This window comes from Anomaloglossus baeobatrachus, chromosome 6, assembly GCF_048569485.1.
Source record: "Anomaloglossus baeobatrachus isolate aAnoBae1 chromosome 6, aAnoBae1.hap1, whole genome shotgun sequence".
NCBI lineage: Eukaryota > Metazoa > Chordata > Amphibia > Anura > Aromobatidae > Anomaloglossus > Anomaloglossus baeobatrachus.
In genome coordinates, this window is record NC_134358.1 from 60456550 (window position 1) to 60475711 (window position 19162).

A 19162-nucleotide genomic window follows, 5' to 3' on the forward strand; every position below is an offset into this window, starting at 1 on the left:
AAGTGCAAAGTGATATTCAGACTGGTTTGCAGTTTTGTGCATGTTGCGGTGTCATTTTTCACCTTAGACATGTAAGGCAGCTCTCTTTAGCATATTTTAGCATGGTCTGAAATATGATTTGGATTGCATTTCAATTATTCGTTACTAACCTAAAATTGCTTCATAATGGATTTAAAGAGCATTTCTTTTATGACAAATGTACTAATATATTTTATATTTGATATTTTATTCCAATCATACCTCAAGATAAAGCACAGAAGTTGTTATGGAATTGGAAACAATTCCAATCGTATCTACTTCTGTTCACTTCAATAGATTTGAGCTGTAATTCTAGATGCAACCCATGAACTAGAGAAGTCTTATTTTTAACTAAATAAAACACTTATTTTTTTCCCTAATCCCAGACAATCCCTTTAAGGTCTTTTTAGGCTAATTTCACATTTGTGTAAAGGCTTCATCGTAAATTTCATCAAAAAGTTTTTTGCGGAAAAATGGCAGACTCCATGATTAAAACCGGATGGAACCTATTAAATTGAATAGGCCCCATTGGTGATGGATCTATGGCTGGTCTAAATTTCACTTTATCAATCCAGTGGCACATGAGACAGTCTAATATTAGTGTTAAGCGAGTAGTTAACTATTCGTACTGGCTATGTTGTTAGCGAGTACTGTCCTCTACTTGCATATTCATTCCGAGTAGCAGGCGCAATTCAAGTCAATGGGAAATACTCACTAAGTAGCAATTAACCCGAAAGAGATACTTTTCGTGCAAGTAGCGAATAGTACGGCTTTCAGGTTACTCGCTACTTAACGAGTATTTCCCATTGACTTACATTATGCCCGCTACTCGTAATGAATATGCAAGTAGCGGACAGAACTCGCTAACAGCATAGCAAGTATGAATAGTCAACTACTCGCTCAACACTATCTCATATGTATCCGAATTAGCCTACATAGCCACAACTGTTGACAATGCTCAATATCTCCCATACTGAGTTATATAATTCCCATGGGAAACAAAAAAAAAGTAGAGGGTTGAAAGCATCTGTTTAAGAAGAAGGTTGACACTTTCAAACTCATTCATATGTTAAAATACTAAAGACAATTATTTTCAATCAAATTTCCATCTTCCCTCCTATGGACAATATTGATCTTGTGATTAATGTTTTTATTCGACTAGACTTGCTATTTGATCAATATCATGGTTAGATAATCCCAAATATATGACTACTACCCTTCAGCATTGAATTTGGATTAGAGATAAGAAACAAAACTACAGAAATATGTGATTGATGTACATGTATTCTAAAGGATACATGATCATCAAATGTATACCTAGTTTCGAGTGGTGCATACAACTAAAACAAGAAGCTATATAAATTGAAATAAATCTATATTTTCATAGTGCACATCTTTCACAATACATAGATAGAGGGTATGAGAAACATCTCATTTATGGAATGGAACAATTCCATCTTGAAAAAGAAGAAAACACCTTCAATCTTTATTGTACAAAAATATTTCATAAAAATTCTAAAAAACAAACCATACTAAGATTTAGAAAAAAAAATGACCTGTCTAGTTTAAAAAGTGCTAGTAGATGGACAAATGAGGGTGAACACCCATAGCAGGTGAGAAGCTGAGTAACAATATAGGGGAGCCCAGGTGCATGCAGCAACCATAAATGATGTATAATTTGCCCTGCACAATAGAAAAGGAATCAAAATCTAATCTGTCACCACACGATAGGATTATACTCTCACAAAACTACACAATGTATAGCAGAGCAGCAAAAGATTAATAAATAAAATCCAGCTGCTTACCCATGGGATGTTGACCCCCCCCCCCCTACAGCTCCACACATTGCTATAGCCTTTTCCGACGCGTGTTTCGCTTGTTGAGTACTTGTTTCTTCAGTGAAGGCACGTAAATAGAGCAGTTTTTTCAGTATAGTCCTAATATAAAAATGTCCAGTATTTTATGAAAACATGCCAGTTAAATAAAATGTAGACAATTGCTATCTTTTCTTGATATATTTAGGTGGGTAATTGAGTCCTTAAAAAAAATTCAATTTTGTTTTGTAACTATTATAATTGAAGGAGAAACAGTTAATTATAAGAGAGAGAGAGAGAGACATATCAATCACTTGCAGCATTAATGAGAGAAACCAGCAGTGGATGAGGCCAAACTAGTCTCGTCTCCATTTACTGTCCACCCCCAGATCTTTAAAGTATATTATCTCTGAAATGTTGGAGGATCTAAGACAAGATTGTACCTGGCTACAATCATTCTACCAGGCTCTAATTCATGCTTCCCCTGGTTTGGGCAACATGAAAAAGGTGACAATTTCCTTGTAAGGGTTATTCTTATAATCAAGATGAAATAGGTCTACAAACTTACAATAATATGAAGATGAAAGTGATGTTGGATGATGGAGGTCTCCAACTTGTGGTTCATTGGATGTTAAGTAACTTTAAGGGCATGATAAATGTAATTTTTCAAAAGCTGTCAGGTCACAAGTAGAAGACTACTACTCAAGATGATAAATAGTCCTGACATCTCCCTCATCTAGCTTCTAGATCCTAGTATAAAAGTTTTAACTTGTTCCCCACCATCTCAAGGTTCATCCCACTCCATCTAGACTAGAGCTCCCCAGTGGTATATGATCGACAGTGCAACTTGAGAACAAATATCTATCACATGTAATGTGAAGTCCTCACAATGACAGGTTTCAACAACTACCGTATGTAAATTTTACAAAATATCTCTATCTACATAGGTATAAGATATGTGCAAATACATAGAAGTTACTTTGCTTTCCTATGTGGCTGGGTGGACTGATGGAAACCAAAATTAATGTGACTTGGTTGAAATTGCTGCCAAAAATGATTTTGCATGCTTAGAACTATAGCTGTTAAAAAATTAATCTGATTTTATTGGATAGGACATTTTCGAGAACTGGTACAGCTGAAGAAAATATCTAATGTGAAGAGTTGAAGATTAGTATGTAAAGGATTTTAATCTTAGATTATTGGGAGAACTTAAAGCATGACTAGGCTGTTAAACAAGGGTGTAAAGGAGAAATAAAGAAGTGTAACACTGTTGTGAGCTTTTCAGAGAAATTTAGCAGAATAAGCAAGTCTTCCTTGCCCACTACTATCTTCTTCCATTGGCATTGCTGTCTATTGCCTTTCTGCAACCATTGCAGGTGTAAAATTTGTCTATAAAAAGGACACAAATTGGTTCCAACTTAGCTTTTGCCTATTCTGCAAAACAAGTAGGTGGGAAGGTACACTGTACTGCTTGACATTGTCAAGTGTGCGCCAAGCGGGGGATCTTTATTTCAACAGCCATTTGATGCTAAAAAACTTTTTTTAGGCCATGGTCTCACTAAGGCCGAAGTCACACTTGCGAGTGCCTCACACGTATCTTGCACGAGTCTCACATTGCATCACGCAGCACAGCTGCACACTCTCCTGACAGGTGCGGATAGGTTGCATGTATCTCTGTGCAGCTGAGATGCTCCAGTCTGGAGAGTGTCAGGCCGCGCCTGGTGATGCAATGCAAAATTCGCTTGAGTTACAAGCGAGGCACTTGCAAGTTTGACTCTGGCCTAATGTTGGTTCTCTCATGTGAGAGAATAAGATCAATTATGGTAATGGCACTCCAATAAAACTCAAATTCGAGTGTCAGCTTAGCTTCATCTGTTTCTCTCGCATGAGAGCCATTGTCAGGAGAAGATGAAGAACAAAACTTCTCCATCTTGTCCATCTGAGTGAGTCAGTGAAAATCGGACTGTATGGAGATGACATCCGAGTGCAGTCCAATGAATTCATAGCACACATAGACTAGAATCGGTGTGTCCAGCTCGGCATCGCCATGACAAAAAAAAATTATTAACACTGCCCTATAATATAACATTTGGCTGACTAGTATCTGATAAAACATTGGATAGTAACCATCCAAGTTATACGGTGGTGTGAGCGAGCCCCAAGCCACCTAATATTGTTTCTTGCATTGACTCACTGGTTCTTAGATAAAAGTTTTATTTTGGGTGTTTGTATACAATTATTAATTGTTCCTTCCACTGAAAGACAATCTTCAAAGTGGTAACCAAAGTTCTGATAGTTACTATGAAAATGCTACGTGATGGACTTTTCGTTCTTACATTGAAATATACAGCTCAGCTTCTTCTATATTTAGAGCTAAACAATTGATCAATATTAGTGAGCATTATAGACATTTGCTTGGTGTACTACACCGCTGCATTGTGTCTGCCATGGTAACAGGTGAGTTTTAATGATTTTATAGAGAGCTTTTGGAATAGTTTTTTGCCTACAGATTTCATTACAGGACACAAATTGTATGTTTTCTGTGAGCTTATCCTGCCAGGTTTTATATTGGGATTAATATTGTAACCCTGTGATATCATCTTCATCTAGGAAGACTATTATGAAGATTATTTTTATTGTCAATAGACCTTTTATTTAGTTTCACCAGCATCTATCAAGAAATATTCTATGGATGCAAAAAAAGAGCCCATATGAGCATGTTAATATATAGAGTATTTTGGGATATTTTTCTTATATCTTGTATTTTATACATTTATATACCTAATTTTGCTTTGGAGTAGAGTTGAGTAAAACCAAGGTTCATTTTTCAAACCAAACACCAACTTTAAAAAATCAGTGCTGGGGTTCGGAGTTAGGGTGCGAACTTAACTTGCATGAGAAACGCTGTGCTCAGGTACGCTTGGTGCTCAGCCCTGTGTGAGCCGCTTGCAGTGTTTGAACGGCTCGCACTGAGGGTAACAACAGAGTGATCGGATATAGTATGAAACAAAAAAAAATAGAGAAAACCTGCCCACCCTCCCCTGGAAGTGATATGCTTATGACTGGCTGCATGTGGGCGGACACTAAAACTGCTAATCAGTGATTCCGAACCTCTTTGGGCCAAGTTTGGTTTGGATCATTCGCTGCCAGCGAACCGAACCTCCAAAGGTTTGCTCATCTCTACTTTGGAGTCCAGTGGATGTTCTTCTCGGTGGTTTGGTTATCTCTCTATACCCAATCATACATAGAAAGCTGTCTGTCACTCAATAGGACCCTCCACTGGACTCCTAACCAAAGAAAGAACAGGAATGGGAATGAATAAAATAAATTAGTGAGAATATCTGCCGCTATGCTCTGCCCCTTTGGCCCTTTTACATATTGCTTGGAGGTCAGACACCGTGTTCATTTATAATGAAAGAATCTTGTTATGATTACATTTTTTTTAACTTTGTTCATACTAGAAAATGCATCCAAGTAAAAGCAAGCTAATGAGAGTTAGTCCCAGAGGTCTTGCATTCTCAAGATGCGATATGTAAAAAAAATCATTACTGGTTATTATTGCTTCTAACCTTTAAAGAAATGTCTGGTCTAAATCAAATAGTCTGCACTCACTCTATGTCACTCTATGTGACTGCAGACTTGTGAATCCTGTGTCTGTCCGCTGTGAAGATTCCCTGTGCCAGAGCCGGGGACGGCAGTATGCATATTCTTGGCCACCGACTAGATTGGTGCAGCCTCACTCAATGCAACTTTATTGTTGATTGTGAACTTGTGGATTTAGACTAGATAACCCCTTTAAGGCATCATTCAGACAAATGTTATTCACATACATGTTCTATTTATGGCTTTCAAGGATGGGTCCTGTACCCCTTATAATCTATGGTGCTAATCACAAGTCTGTGATTTTGTGTGGACATACAATCTGTTTCTGATTGGAGTCAAGGATCAAAATCCCACATATAAGCCTATGAGTCAAAGAAATACATGGACAATACATGGATGGCATCAGTGCCGGATTACCAACTTAGCATAGTAAGCACAAGCCTACGTGCCCACTTATTTTGGTGGCCTCGTGCAATGGATGAAAAATATTATAAATTTGATATTAAAGCATATTTCCAATCAGTGTGACAACCCGACCGGCACAATGTGGACCAGTTGTAGCAATGAAGCTCAGATGTGAACATTTCAGCAAGCGGCAGTAAAATTGTTTCAGCTGTTGTCAGGTATATAAAAAAATTCATGAGTAGTAGAGGAGGGGCGTCTATGCGTTCAGGCGTGGCAACTGTATGATTGGCCATACTGAGGAGTGAAAGTGGAGGAGCAGTAAGTGGTTATGCGTTTTCAACGACTTTAGATAATTATAGAACATTCATAGACAGAACCTTTGGGAACACAGATGAGTACTTATAGGTCTACACCCAAGTTCGATGTCACTGTCATGATGAAGTACCTTTGAATGCCGGCATTCACAGACCATCAGCATTTCTGCTGTTCAGTGGGATGCTAAAGCATTGCTCTAAACAGCAGAAGCAATCAGGTAATGCAGGCTTCATGTCCCTCAAGGGGACTAGTAAAATCAATAAAAAAATAAGTTTTAAAAAATATATAAAAAAAATCCAAAAAGTTCAAATCACCCCCATTTTGCCCCATTAAAAGTAAACCAATAATGAAAAAATACACATTTGGTTTTGCCGCTTTCAGAAATGTCTGATTCATAAAAATATAAAATCAATTAAGCTGACTTATAAAGGGCCTAGAGAGAAAAAAAAAATAAAAATTCCAGAATTACGTTTTTTTGTTGCTGCAACACTGCATTAAAATGCAATAACAGACAATCGAAACATTGCATCTACGCCAAAATAATATAATTAAAAATGATATCTCAAGACGCAAAAATTAAGCACTCAGCCCCAGATACAAAGAAATGAGAACTCTATGAGTCTCAGAAAATGGCAACAGAAGCACAACTCTTTTTTTTTGACAAATTTCATAATTTTTTTTTCACCATTTAGATAAAGTAAAACTATACATATATGGTACTTACAAACACGCACTGACCTGGGGAATCATATTGCCAGGTCAGTTTTACCATATAATGAACATGGTAAATTAAAAAAACTCCAAACCAACGGTGGAATTGCATTTTTTTTGCAATTTATCCTCACAGATTTTTTTGCCGAGTTTCCGGTACAATATATCCCAGAATGAAGGGTGTCATTCAAAAGTAAAACTTATCCAGCAAAAAAACAATCCCTTAAATGGCTCCATTGACTTGAAAAAAAAAATGTTTCTTTGAAAAAATAAAAAATGGAAAATCGCCTAGGGGTAAAGGGGTTAACATTGTTGCTAGTAAATGGCTAACGATCTGCACAAAGTGTAATGCTGCACTGATTGGCATCGATATAAAGTCCTTGTGCTGTCCTTCATTGTAATGGAAAAGATTACATTTTCAAGGTAATGATTTATTTTTTCATATATGAAATCACTGATAAAACTGATGCTTAACTCTGTAACATTGACCAAAAATCGGATGAAAAACACTGATGATCATTTTTTGAAAAAGTGAAAAAAAACACAGAAATCTGAATGAGGACTAAAGGGGTTTTCCGACCTCAACTTTTTTTTCTAAATAATGGTGGCCATGCTCAAAATAATAAAATCATCTGTTACTTATCCTCCCAGCATTGGGTCTCTACATCCATTCCAAGGATTGTGTGCAGGCTGCAGCGGTTATGTCCAATCAATTAATCAACCAATCACAGGGCTCAGAGCCTTTACTCATATCTGCTGATTGATTGATATCCCCTTGGAATTACTTTATAATTGCCGGTGAAACCTCAAGGCGAATTGAAAAAAAAAATAATTTTCCCTAATAAATATAGGATATATATATATATATATATATATATATATATATATATATATATATATATATATATGTATATATATATATATATATATATATATATATATATATATATAGTGATGCTCAAAGTCTTGGCTATCTTCAAATTGATTTACAAACTAAAGTATTTCCCCCAGAAGATGATTACAATTACACATGTTTTATTATACACATTTATTTTCCTTGTGTGTATTGGAAAAATGGAAGAAAAGAGCAAAAAGGCAAATTAGACATAATTTCACACAAAACCCCCAAAATAGGCTAAACAAGAAGGTTGGCACCTTTCCAAAATTGTGGGGAAACTTTGTGTCAAGCATGCTCATTCAAACTCACATGTGGCAAATAACAGGTATGGGCAATATGAAATTCTCACCTGAAATCAGATAAAAAGGGGAGAAGCTGCCTCAATCTTTGCATTGTGTGTCTATGTGTGCCACACTAAGCTTTGAAACAGAAAGAGGAGAAGAGCTGTCTGAGGACTTAAGAACCACAGTTATTGAACAATATCAACAATGTCAAGGTTAGAAGTCCATCTATAGAGATTTTGATGTCCCTTTGTCCATGATGCTCAACATAATCAAGAAGTTTACAACCCATAACACTGCAGCTTATCTCCCTGGACATGGACTTCAGGGTAAAATTAATAATAGATTGAAACACAGAAGAGTCCGAATCGCGGATAAGCAGCTCCAATCAAGTTAAAAAAAATTCAAGCTGTCCTGCAGGCTTAGGGTACATTAGTGTATATATGAGCTATTTGTCGACATTTGAATGAAATAAAACATTATGGCAGGAGACCCAGGGGGACCCCACTTCAGATACAGAGACATAAAAAAAGCTAGACTTCAGTTTACCAAAATGTATGTGAGTAACCAAAACCCTTCAGGGAAAGTGTCTTGTGAGTAGATGAGACCAAGATTTTTAAGAAAGCACATCATTCTACTGTTTACCAAAAAATAGAATAAGGCCAACAAAGAAAATAGCCCAGTACCTACCGTAAAATATGATGGACGTTCAAAGATGTTCTGGGGTTGTTCTGCTGCTTCTGGCAGTGGGTGCCTTGATTGTGTGCAAGGCATCATGAAATCTGAAGATTACGAAATATTGTGGTTCTCAATGTAGTGCATAGTGTCAGAAAGCATTGTTTGTGTTCCTCCAGAAGGACAATACCCCAAAAATTACCTCAAGAAGCTGCTAGAAATGTATGGAAAAAAAGCACTGGAGAGTTCTTCAGTGACAGCAATGAGTCTGGATTTATTTTTTTTGTACATCAATGGAGAGATCTTAAAATTGCTGTTGGGAGAAGGCACCCTATAAATATGAGACCTGAAGCAGTTTGCAAGAGTGGTCTAAAATTCCAGTTGAAAGGAGCAAGTCAATGGTTATAGCAAGCAAATGATGGCAGCCATTTTTTTCGAAGGGTGTGCAACCACATATTGAGTTGAGGGTGCCACCAAATTTGTCCAGCCAATTTTGGGGGTTTGGGGTGAAATTATGTTCACCTTGCCTTTTTTCCTCTTTTTTTGTGTTTTCCCAATACACGCAAAATAATGTGATTAACAAAATGTGTAATTGCAATAATTCTCTGGGAGAAATACTTAATTTTCTTGAACAATTTCACAACTTCAGGGGCCCAACACTTTCAGCCATGACTATATACAGTATATATATATATATATATATATATATATATATATATATATAAAAAGAGAGATATATATATAGTATCTATGCACATATATACATATATATATTTATATTCTGTATATATTTAAACATTCGAAATATGATACATTTACAGCATTTTAAAACATGACTAAATAACTGGAAAAGTGAAGGAAATGTATTTCCTGCGCAAAATAAAATATGACACAAAGGCAAAAATTCATGATATGATATTATTAATTAAGGTGAAGTTAAAGAACTTGGATATCTATGAAACTATAGCCAATGTTATAGAACATTTAAGCACAGAAAAGCATACAATTTATAAATACATCAATTCCATTGCCCCTCTCCTGAGAAGTGATGACGAAACACGCGTTGGGGCCATGGGGACGCTGACATCAAGGTATGTGCACTAGACACTGTCACAGGACTTCTTTGCTTGGTATTTTTCTCCCTCCAGACATATATAGTGTGGTCAAGTCTTCTTGCAGACCGTACCTTAGGATGTTTCTATACAGATTCCAGATAGTCTAAGAAAATAATTAACCTGTCATACCCTACATAGGTAAAACCCTGTCTCTAAATTTTGTTTCACTATATCTGAATTTTTTATACATTGTTGGTACTTTATTCAATAACCATTATTGTTTTTACATTATAATTGTCACCCTATCCTTTTCTCTTGAGGCCAGCCCCCAATTTGTTTGAGGATATTGAGATTTATATTAATTTATTAGTGACATAGTGAATCTTTGAGATTTTTAATGATAAGAGTGTGAATGAGGCAGGAAAATAAAAAGACAATGTATAGTGTTTCTTATTTCTTTTGTTTTTAGATCTGATATGAAAGATCTCAAAATCTTCCTCTTTAAGAAAGTACTTTTTTTTTTATTTTCATACTTTTAGGTGATTTTTTTTATGGGAAGGGGTAGATTGTTTATTTCCCCCAAAGATATATTTATATTATAAATTATATACTATGAGAAAAGTAGATAAATAAGTTAAAGATTATGAAAACATTGAAGTTTTCATTTTTGTATAGAAAATCTAATAAATGATATTTATTGAATGGTTTTGCACAAAGGTACTTGGAGTCACACTATTTCTGAAAAGCCAACCATTGAATTTTCAATTATGATTACTACTTAGGCTGGTTTTACATAGCCATCCTATAGCTGCAGGTAATATCATTACAGTGCCTACAGCCCTGACTTCTCCGGTACTGACATTAGGCTCCCATAGAAACATGTGTTGATCTGAGCTTGGTTCAGTAGGTGTCTGGAGGTTGCCACTGTATTGTTCGGATTCTATGATGCAACCATATTAAAGCTGAGCGAAATCAGCTTAAGGGAATGTATTGACTTTGACAGCTGCTTCGTAGATGATATACCCTGAAGTCAGTTTTCCCATACTGGAGTTTCTTAAAGTGTGAAAAAATATTCTGACTATTTTTCTGCAATACATATCTCCTATTTTTCTCAATATAAGTTTTTTTTTTTCAAAAGGATTAGAGTTATATTTAGGTGTTAAAATAAGGCTTTAGTCAGGTAAAGTGAAAAAATCCCAGTCTTTATGGGTCGAAACAATGATGGATATTTATTAAAACTAGTGTGGGGAAAAGTAAAGCTTTTGATAGAAGCAGCCAACCATATCCAACTTTTATATTCAAGAAGCCCTTTGGAAAATAAAAGCAGCACAGTAATAGGGAATAGGGAGAGTTCAGAAGTCGGTACAGTCAGGATGGTAATATAATACACTGCTTCTTTTACTTTCCAAATTTATAGATTTAGCCTTTCTTAAACTAGCGCATAGAAAAGACTCTAAAATTGAGAAACATCAAAAAGGAAAAAATAGTCCAGCTAGGAATCCATTGAATATGTTTAAAAAAATAACTTTTATTCCTGAATTAAAAAACAGGCTGATACACAGGCAATTTAATACTGACTACTTTGATGACTAATTGTACAGACAATGTGTTTCGGCACTCTGTTACCTTTCCTGGGTCTCAACAGAGTGTGAGTGCCAAAACGCGTTGTCTGTACAATCAGTCATCTAAGTAGTCAGTATTAAATTGCTTGTGTATCAGCCTGTTTTTTAATTCAGGAATAAAAGTTATTTTTTATCATATTCAATAGATTCCTAGTTGGACTATTTTTTCATTTTTGGTTGGTCGATGCTCTATGGTTGACCTTGAGTCCTGCTTGGATCCTGGATGTTAACGTGGGATACTTATTCTGGCAACCTTTAGACTGGTGATTGGTTCTCAAACCCCTCTTTTTTTTGTATTTTATAATTTAGAAAGTTTACATTTTAAACCCCTTCAAGTTTGAAAAATTATCCACTGTCTGTTGGATAGGGGATATTTTTTAGATTGCTGGGCGTAACTACACTAAGACCCCTGACAAACCTGAGAATCATAGCTCTATAAAACCCTGCATGAGTAGATCGAAGGTCAATTTTGCGCAATGCTGCTCTGTTCATTCTAATATAATTGCTAGAAATCAATCAAGCTCTGTGTTTTGCCTTCTCTGGCACGCTGAATAAGAATGAATGGAGTAGCAGTCAACAGAATCAACCTACGCGACATTCACATGGGGCTCTCAGGAACATTAGACCTCTGTTAATTGGAAATGTATTCCCTATCATAAGGATAATAAAAAAAACTTTTAAACTTGGGAATACCTCTTTAAGTCTTAGGGTAATGCTCACACAAGAGTATGACTCACACAAGTGTAGAGTTGGAAATCTCGCATTGCACTCGGACCAATGTTATTCAATGAGGGAAAGCAGATGGTCAGATTTTTCTCATCCAGATTCTGGATAAGCGAAAAGTCACAGCATGCTGTGATAGTCAGTGAGAGACGTGTCTCTCGCACCCTCACAAGGCTATGGGTGTGAGTGAAACATCGCACTGCATTCAAGTGCAGTGCGATAATAGCATCAGCTGACAATGGAGGAGATGGGTAGATTAATCCCTTCCTCTCCTCCTGAGCTCCCACCCTGTCCTCCGCAGCTGTGATCAGATCACAGGATCTGACCAGAGTTGCATGAAAGTCAGCTCACGCCCGCAACAGAGTGGGATCCAAGGGTCATTAACTTGGAATTAAAAAAAAAATAGCTCATTAAGTGTCAAGTAGTTTGTTTGCTAATATCTTTGAAACGGACAGGTGAAATTTAAGAATATGAAAAAAATGCTTTATTGTATTCTGCAGCCCCTATTACTTCATGTGTCCAGATCAACATGAAAAATTTGGTGGGAGGTCTTCTTTAACTCTTATCAAAACAAAACCCATTATAAAGGTTTTGAGTTACACTTTTCTTCTGCATCGAGATATCTTTCTCATTGCGAGACCGTTGAGATTTTAAGAAAGGTTTTATCAGTATTTATAAATCTATGGCAGGGACTTTGTAATTAAATTATATTAGAAAAGGATTAGATTATGACTCATGATGAGCCAGTGTGTTCCTCACTGCTGGATACTCAATCGAGTATCATGGTGCTCAATATGCTCGATTTCCCGGCCGGTACATATCTCTCAATTGTCTGGAAGCCCCTTACTGGGGGGGGGGGGAGAGAGAGAGATAGAGAAAAAGAGAGGGAGAGATAGCTTAAATGGTCCTCCTGTTGGGGAGTTCCAGAAAATGCTTGAGTTTCCCATTGACTTCTATTATACTCTGCACTAAAGTCGAGCCCATCCAAGCATCTGACCTGCCTAATTCGCGTAACGAGCACTTCATCACCAATTATAACGTTGAATATGCATTTAGGATTAAAATATATTTTAGTTTCTGACTACCTCTTCAATGACAACAATTAGTGTAATTTTATCCCTTTATATACTTCCACATATGATACGCTGTATCTATCTATCTATGTATCTATATATCTATCTATCTATTGTCTACAGAAATTGAAATATAGGTTGTATAAGGCCTAGGACACACGGCGAGAAAAATGGAGCGAGTGGAATATGATAAAAAAATCCCATTCCACTTGGACCAATATTTCTCCATGGGGCAGCTCCCATGAGCGATTTTTTTTCTCAGCCCTAATCGGACCGAGAAAACAGTCGCTGCCTGCTGTGAGTGCAATGCGAGCTTGTTTCACTCACGCCCATTCAATTCTATGGGGCGAGAGAAACATCGCATTACTCTTGCATTACACCGGTGTAACACGAGAGCAGTGCGATTCTCGCATCAGCCAGCAATGGAGGAGATAGGGAGATAAATTTCTCCCTCTCCTCTGCAGCGCCGGGCCTCCCTTCTGCAACTGTGGCCTGATCACACGATCGGACCTCAGTCGCATAACACTCGCATGATACTCGGCTCCCGCTGTGCTGCCTCAGCCTAAAGGTGGATTTACGCCACCAGACTTGTGGCATTAAACAACTACTGATCTGTATTTTATTTACTGATAACGGTAATAAAATAGCTTACTCAGACAGGCTGCACTTAAAAATGTGCACTGAGTAATGTGCTAAAGAAGATTGTTTAGTAACATTGTTCTTGGCAGCACAAGTTCTGTTTAATTAATATATTGCAAAACCAAGAGTGGTGCATTTATGTGGTAAAACGAACTTTTTGCTCATACAATCAATCACCGGATCGTTTGCACCAACGAAAAGATCGGTTCACCAGAAAATGTACCATGAACCAAGATAACAATGCACCAGTGAAATCTCCTATGTTTGTGTACAGGGTACAAATCCTTTTCAAGTCAAACAGTCTAACTGATGACCTAAAGAATGAATGGTGTACATAGCAATGTCCAAGAATTGTATTTTAATGAGAAGCCCTTGAGATATTTGGAATTGTAGATTTATCATATTTTATAAATTATGGAATAGTTCCCAAATGTTGTATTAAGTTAAAAAAAAAATAAAACTGTATATAAATATATATATATATATATATATATATATATATATATATATATATATATATATATATATATATATATATATATATATATTTATATATATATATATATATATATATATTTATATATTTACCATTATTTTATTTTTTTCCCCAAACATATGAAACCATCTTGAGTGAAATGTCAATATCCCTACATGCCTGATAATCACAATTCAAAATAATTAAAAGCATTTTTTAGGGTTAATGTGGGTAATTAATATATACAGTACGAATTATGAATAAATAATACATTTTCTATTAAATTCTAAATAATTACTATTACATAAGTTAATAATAAAATATTCAATTTATTGTCTCTTTATATTTTTAGTAAATGATTCAATCATCATTTCAAGTAAAAAAAAATACAATTTATAATTACACATTTTAGGAAAATAAATTAAATTTAAGGTTTTTTAACCACTACTTTTTTTACAGTTAAAAAAAAAATCATGAAAAAATTCAACATTTTTCTATTTACAAAATGGCAAATAATTTAACTATCAAAGAGGTTGGGGTTAAATATATTGACTAAAATATAAAAACTAAGCATACAGTATTTATTTATAAAGGTTTATCACCACAATCTTATTTGTACACAGAGGTTTTATAGCAAAGAACGCAAATATTACAGATATATCTTCCTAGTTTTTCATAATTATTTCTGCAATGTAAATGAAGCTTCATTCTGTAAAATATTTTTTTTTATTTTTTTATTTTTTAAGCTTATTTAATAAAACAAAGGAAAATATTTACAGATATGTAATTTAGCCAAATCAAAATTAATATTTGCCTTTTTTTCTTGTTATGTTCTAATTTAAGATTTAAGAAAACAACAATATCTGGAGAAACACTGGTTGTCTATTTGTAGGATTCAGATTTTCTTGTGATATCACGTTATTAAATAATTCAAAATTAGAATTTTTTTTCTGTCATAGGTTTTATATATTTTTTTTTCCTTTTCCTGAAGATATACCTTATCTACAAAAATGTAAAAACATTTACTTAAAAACAGAGTGCCTATCAGGATAATGGGTTGCATCCTCAACAATGCTGCTTCTGTTTCAGAAAATGTTGCATTCCCCTTTATTTGATAACTCGAGCACCTGTTTCCTTGGGATTTTCCTTCAAAAGTTGCTATTTATTTCATAGAATGACTGCAATAAATATAAGTATTCACAATTAAAAAATAAATAAAAATAAAAAAAGAAGAAAAAAGTTTCGAAAAATGACAAATATGTTTCCTTGACATCTGGCTACTCCTCTTATATCAATGCATACACTTTTGTAAAGAAATATATTTTTATGAAAACAATACATTTGTAAAGTTATGATGTAAATTTTCAGTGCAATGTATACAAAATAAAATTAATAATTCATTTTAAGTGTTTTTCTTTTCCGTTCCATGGTATGGTAATTATTGTAAAATAATTAATAATTTTATTTTTATATTTTTTTACAGCTGCTCCACCTGTATTGTCCACAGGTCAAGTATAATTAAGCTGAATTTCTATAGAAAGTGTTAATCAATATAGTTGACAGCTATGGATGAGCAAATATGTTTAAGTGGAATTACTATTATTATTATTATTATTATTATTATTATTATTATTATTATATTTATTGTTATTATTTATTATTATAGCACCATTATTCCATAGCGCTTTACAAGTGAAAAAGGGTATACATAAAAACTAGTACAACAATAATTAACAGTACAAAACAATTAAATTCTACTTGAATATTATCAAAATCCAAATTCACCAAAGTTAGATTTTTTTGTAATTTGATTCTACATGTATTCATCAAAACGATGGCCTTTGAATGCCATTTTGCTGAAATGTAAGGAGCCATTAAAAGGTTAAAATAAAAAAAATTATTAGGCTCATCCTACCAATGACCTCCCCTCTACTCTCTTTCATCAGTCTGTCCCTCTTTCTATCATGGCTAAAAAGGGTGACTCCTCGGACCTCTCTACGCTTGTCTGGGACTTCAAGCTCCAATGAGGTCCGGAACAGACCTGTGCATGTGCTTATAAAGTCAAAATGCACGTCAAGATGTCTTGTCCGTGCAATCTCATCCTAGGCAGGGTCTTCTACCTCTGATGAGGCAAAAAAGCTTAATAAGGGACATTCAATCCATGGAAAAAAAATTCTATATGAGTCAAGTTTCCAAGGAAAATATGAGCGAATTGACAGATTTAAATTTTGGGTGACCCACTTATCTCTTGTGACACTCACTTCGAATACAGAATGTGGAAGTATTGTTAGCCAAAAGTGCCCTGACAATGGGAGATTATCAGTATCACCATCCATGACAACTTCATGACGCACATCCTGCATTGTTAGTGACGTTGTTGCGTGTGACACCAACGAACGGCCGTTAACGATCAAAAATACTCACCTTATCATTGATCGTTGACATGTTCATTTTCAAAAAAATCACTGATTGTTGAGGACGCAGGTTGTTCGTCGTTCCTGAGGCAGCACACATCGCTACGTGTGACACCTCGGGAATGATGAACTACAGCTTACCTGCAGCCGCTGGCAATGAGGAAGGAAGGAGGTGGGCGGAATGTTACGGCCACTCATCTCTGCCCCTCCGGTTCTATTGGGCAGCCGCTTAGTGGCGCCGCTATGACGCCGCACGAACCACCCCCTTAGAAAGGAGGTGGTTCGCTGACCACAGCGACGTCGTTAGGCAGGTAAGTCCGTGTGACGACTCCTAATGATTTTGTGCGCCACGGGCAGCGATTTGCCCGTGATGCACAAACGATGGGGGCGGGTGCTTTCACCAGTGATATCGCAAGCGATATCGCTGAGTGCAAAGCCCCCTTTACTCTATACACGCAAGGACTGATAGCGTGTGCTACAAGGGCACATAGACTCCAGAGTCATGAAACATCTATGTCTTTTACTAAAGAGTATTTTTTTTAGTAGTTGGACAAACATCTTCATATTGATTACTGATTACATCCTTAAAGAAACTCAAAAACTAACAAAAAAAGATGTACGGTATGTAGCCCTTAAAGGCATCACGTACCATAACAGCAACTTACGCTGTCATACTCTCTATCTTTAAATACTTAGATTTTTGGACTCCTGCTTCCAGCTGTAGCTAAACTAATTTTCCCACAAAAAAGAGTGAGGCATCACAGTTTTGTTGCAGTGTTCTTTATGATTTTTTTGGGGAGAAAATTAAAAGACCATTTGTGTTGGGTTGAGATTCTTTCATATGAAGTGTTATGTATGATGGAGTTTCATGAGAAGCATGTGTGAGCTATTTCTAAAGGAGTTCTGAGTTAACCCTGAATACTTGTCTAGCCCTAATCACCGTGATATAGCTTTCCCTCTAAAAAGAGCAGTATCTCTATATTCCTCAACAAAAATTACCCTCCAGAGTCTATAATAATAATAATCTTTATTTCTATAATGTCAACATATTCCGCAACGCTTTACAATTCAGATTCATATACAAGCAAGTAACAGTTATAGAAAATACAATAATTAGAGCAAAAAAGACAACCCTGCTCATGAGAGCTTACAATCTACAATGAGGTGGGGTGAGGGGGGAAAAGATACAAGTGCTTATTTACAATGACAATCCAGGCATCTCAAAGAAATGGGGGATAAATAAAAGCTGCCTGAACCAGTCATCAGCCAATCTTTCTGATGCTTTTGGGTGTGGTTGAGTTTGATGGAAAGTTATGTTCTGAGAAGTCGTGGAGGGACTCTATGTGAATTGAATTATGAGTAGGGAATGTGATACGGAGAACAAGTTGTGGTTCATCTTAGTTTCTTGGTGTAGAGCATTCCAGAGGATTGGTACAGCTCTAGAGCAGTCTTGAAGCCAGGAGAGGGAGGTTCAGATTAATGTGGGTAGTACTACCCTCATGTTTTAATGAGTACTCAAAGACTGATATTCCTTAAAGTAGGCAATAGAGATGACCAAATCCTTTGTAGGCAATAGAGATGAGTGAATCCTTTGAAATCTAAATTTATTGGTATTTCCAAATAAAATTTTATCTGCAGTATATTAATTTGCACAAATTGCATAATTAAAAATGTCTTTTCCTGGAAAATATGTGTAGATCACTGTGAGTTATGCTTGCAATCAATTGAACATCTTTTGAGCTTTGTAAGGGAAGTACAGCCTTTTTAATGTCCAAATGACTTTCCCTGATCTGGCAAGGGAAAAACAGATGGCAAGCAGAAGTAATCAACAGCATATCTAACAGCAGTATTTTACCAATTATTAGAAAAGAGTGGACCAGTGGAAGTTTCGGGTTCACCGGGTTCAGACGGACTTTAGTTAAACATACAGTTAGGTCCAGAAATATTTGGACAGTGACACAATTTTCGCGAGTTGGGCTCTGCATGCCACCACATTGGATTTGAAATGAAACCTCTACAACAGAATTCAAGTGCAGATTGTAACGTTTAATTTGAAGGTTTGAACAAAAATATCTGATAGAAATTGTAGGAATTGTACACATTTCTTTACAAACACTCCACATTTTAGGAGGTCAAAAGTAATTGGACAAATAAATCAAACCCAAACAAAATATTTTTATTTTCAATATTTTGTTGCGAATCCTTTGGAGGCAATCACTGCCTTAAGTCTGGAACCCATGGACATCACCAAACGCTGGGTTTCCTCCTTCTTAATGCTTTGCCAGGCCTTTACAGCCGCAGCCTTCAGGTCTTGCTTGTTTGTGGGTCTTTCCATCTTAAGTCTGGATTTGAGCAAGTGAAATGCATGCTCAATTGGGTTAAGATCTGGTGATTGACTTGGCCATTGCAGAATGTTCCACTTTTTTGCACTCATGAACTCC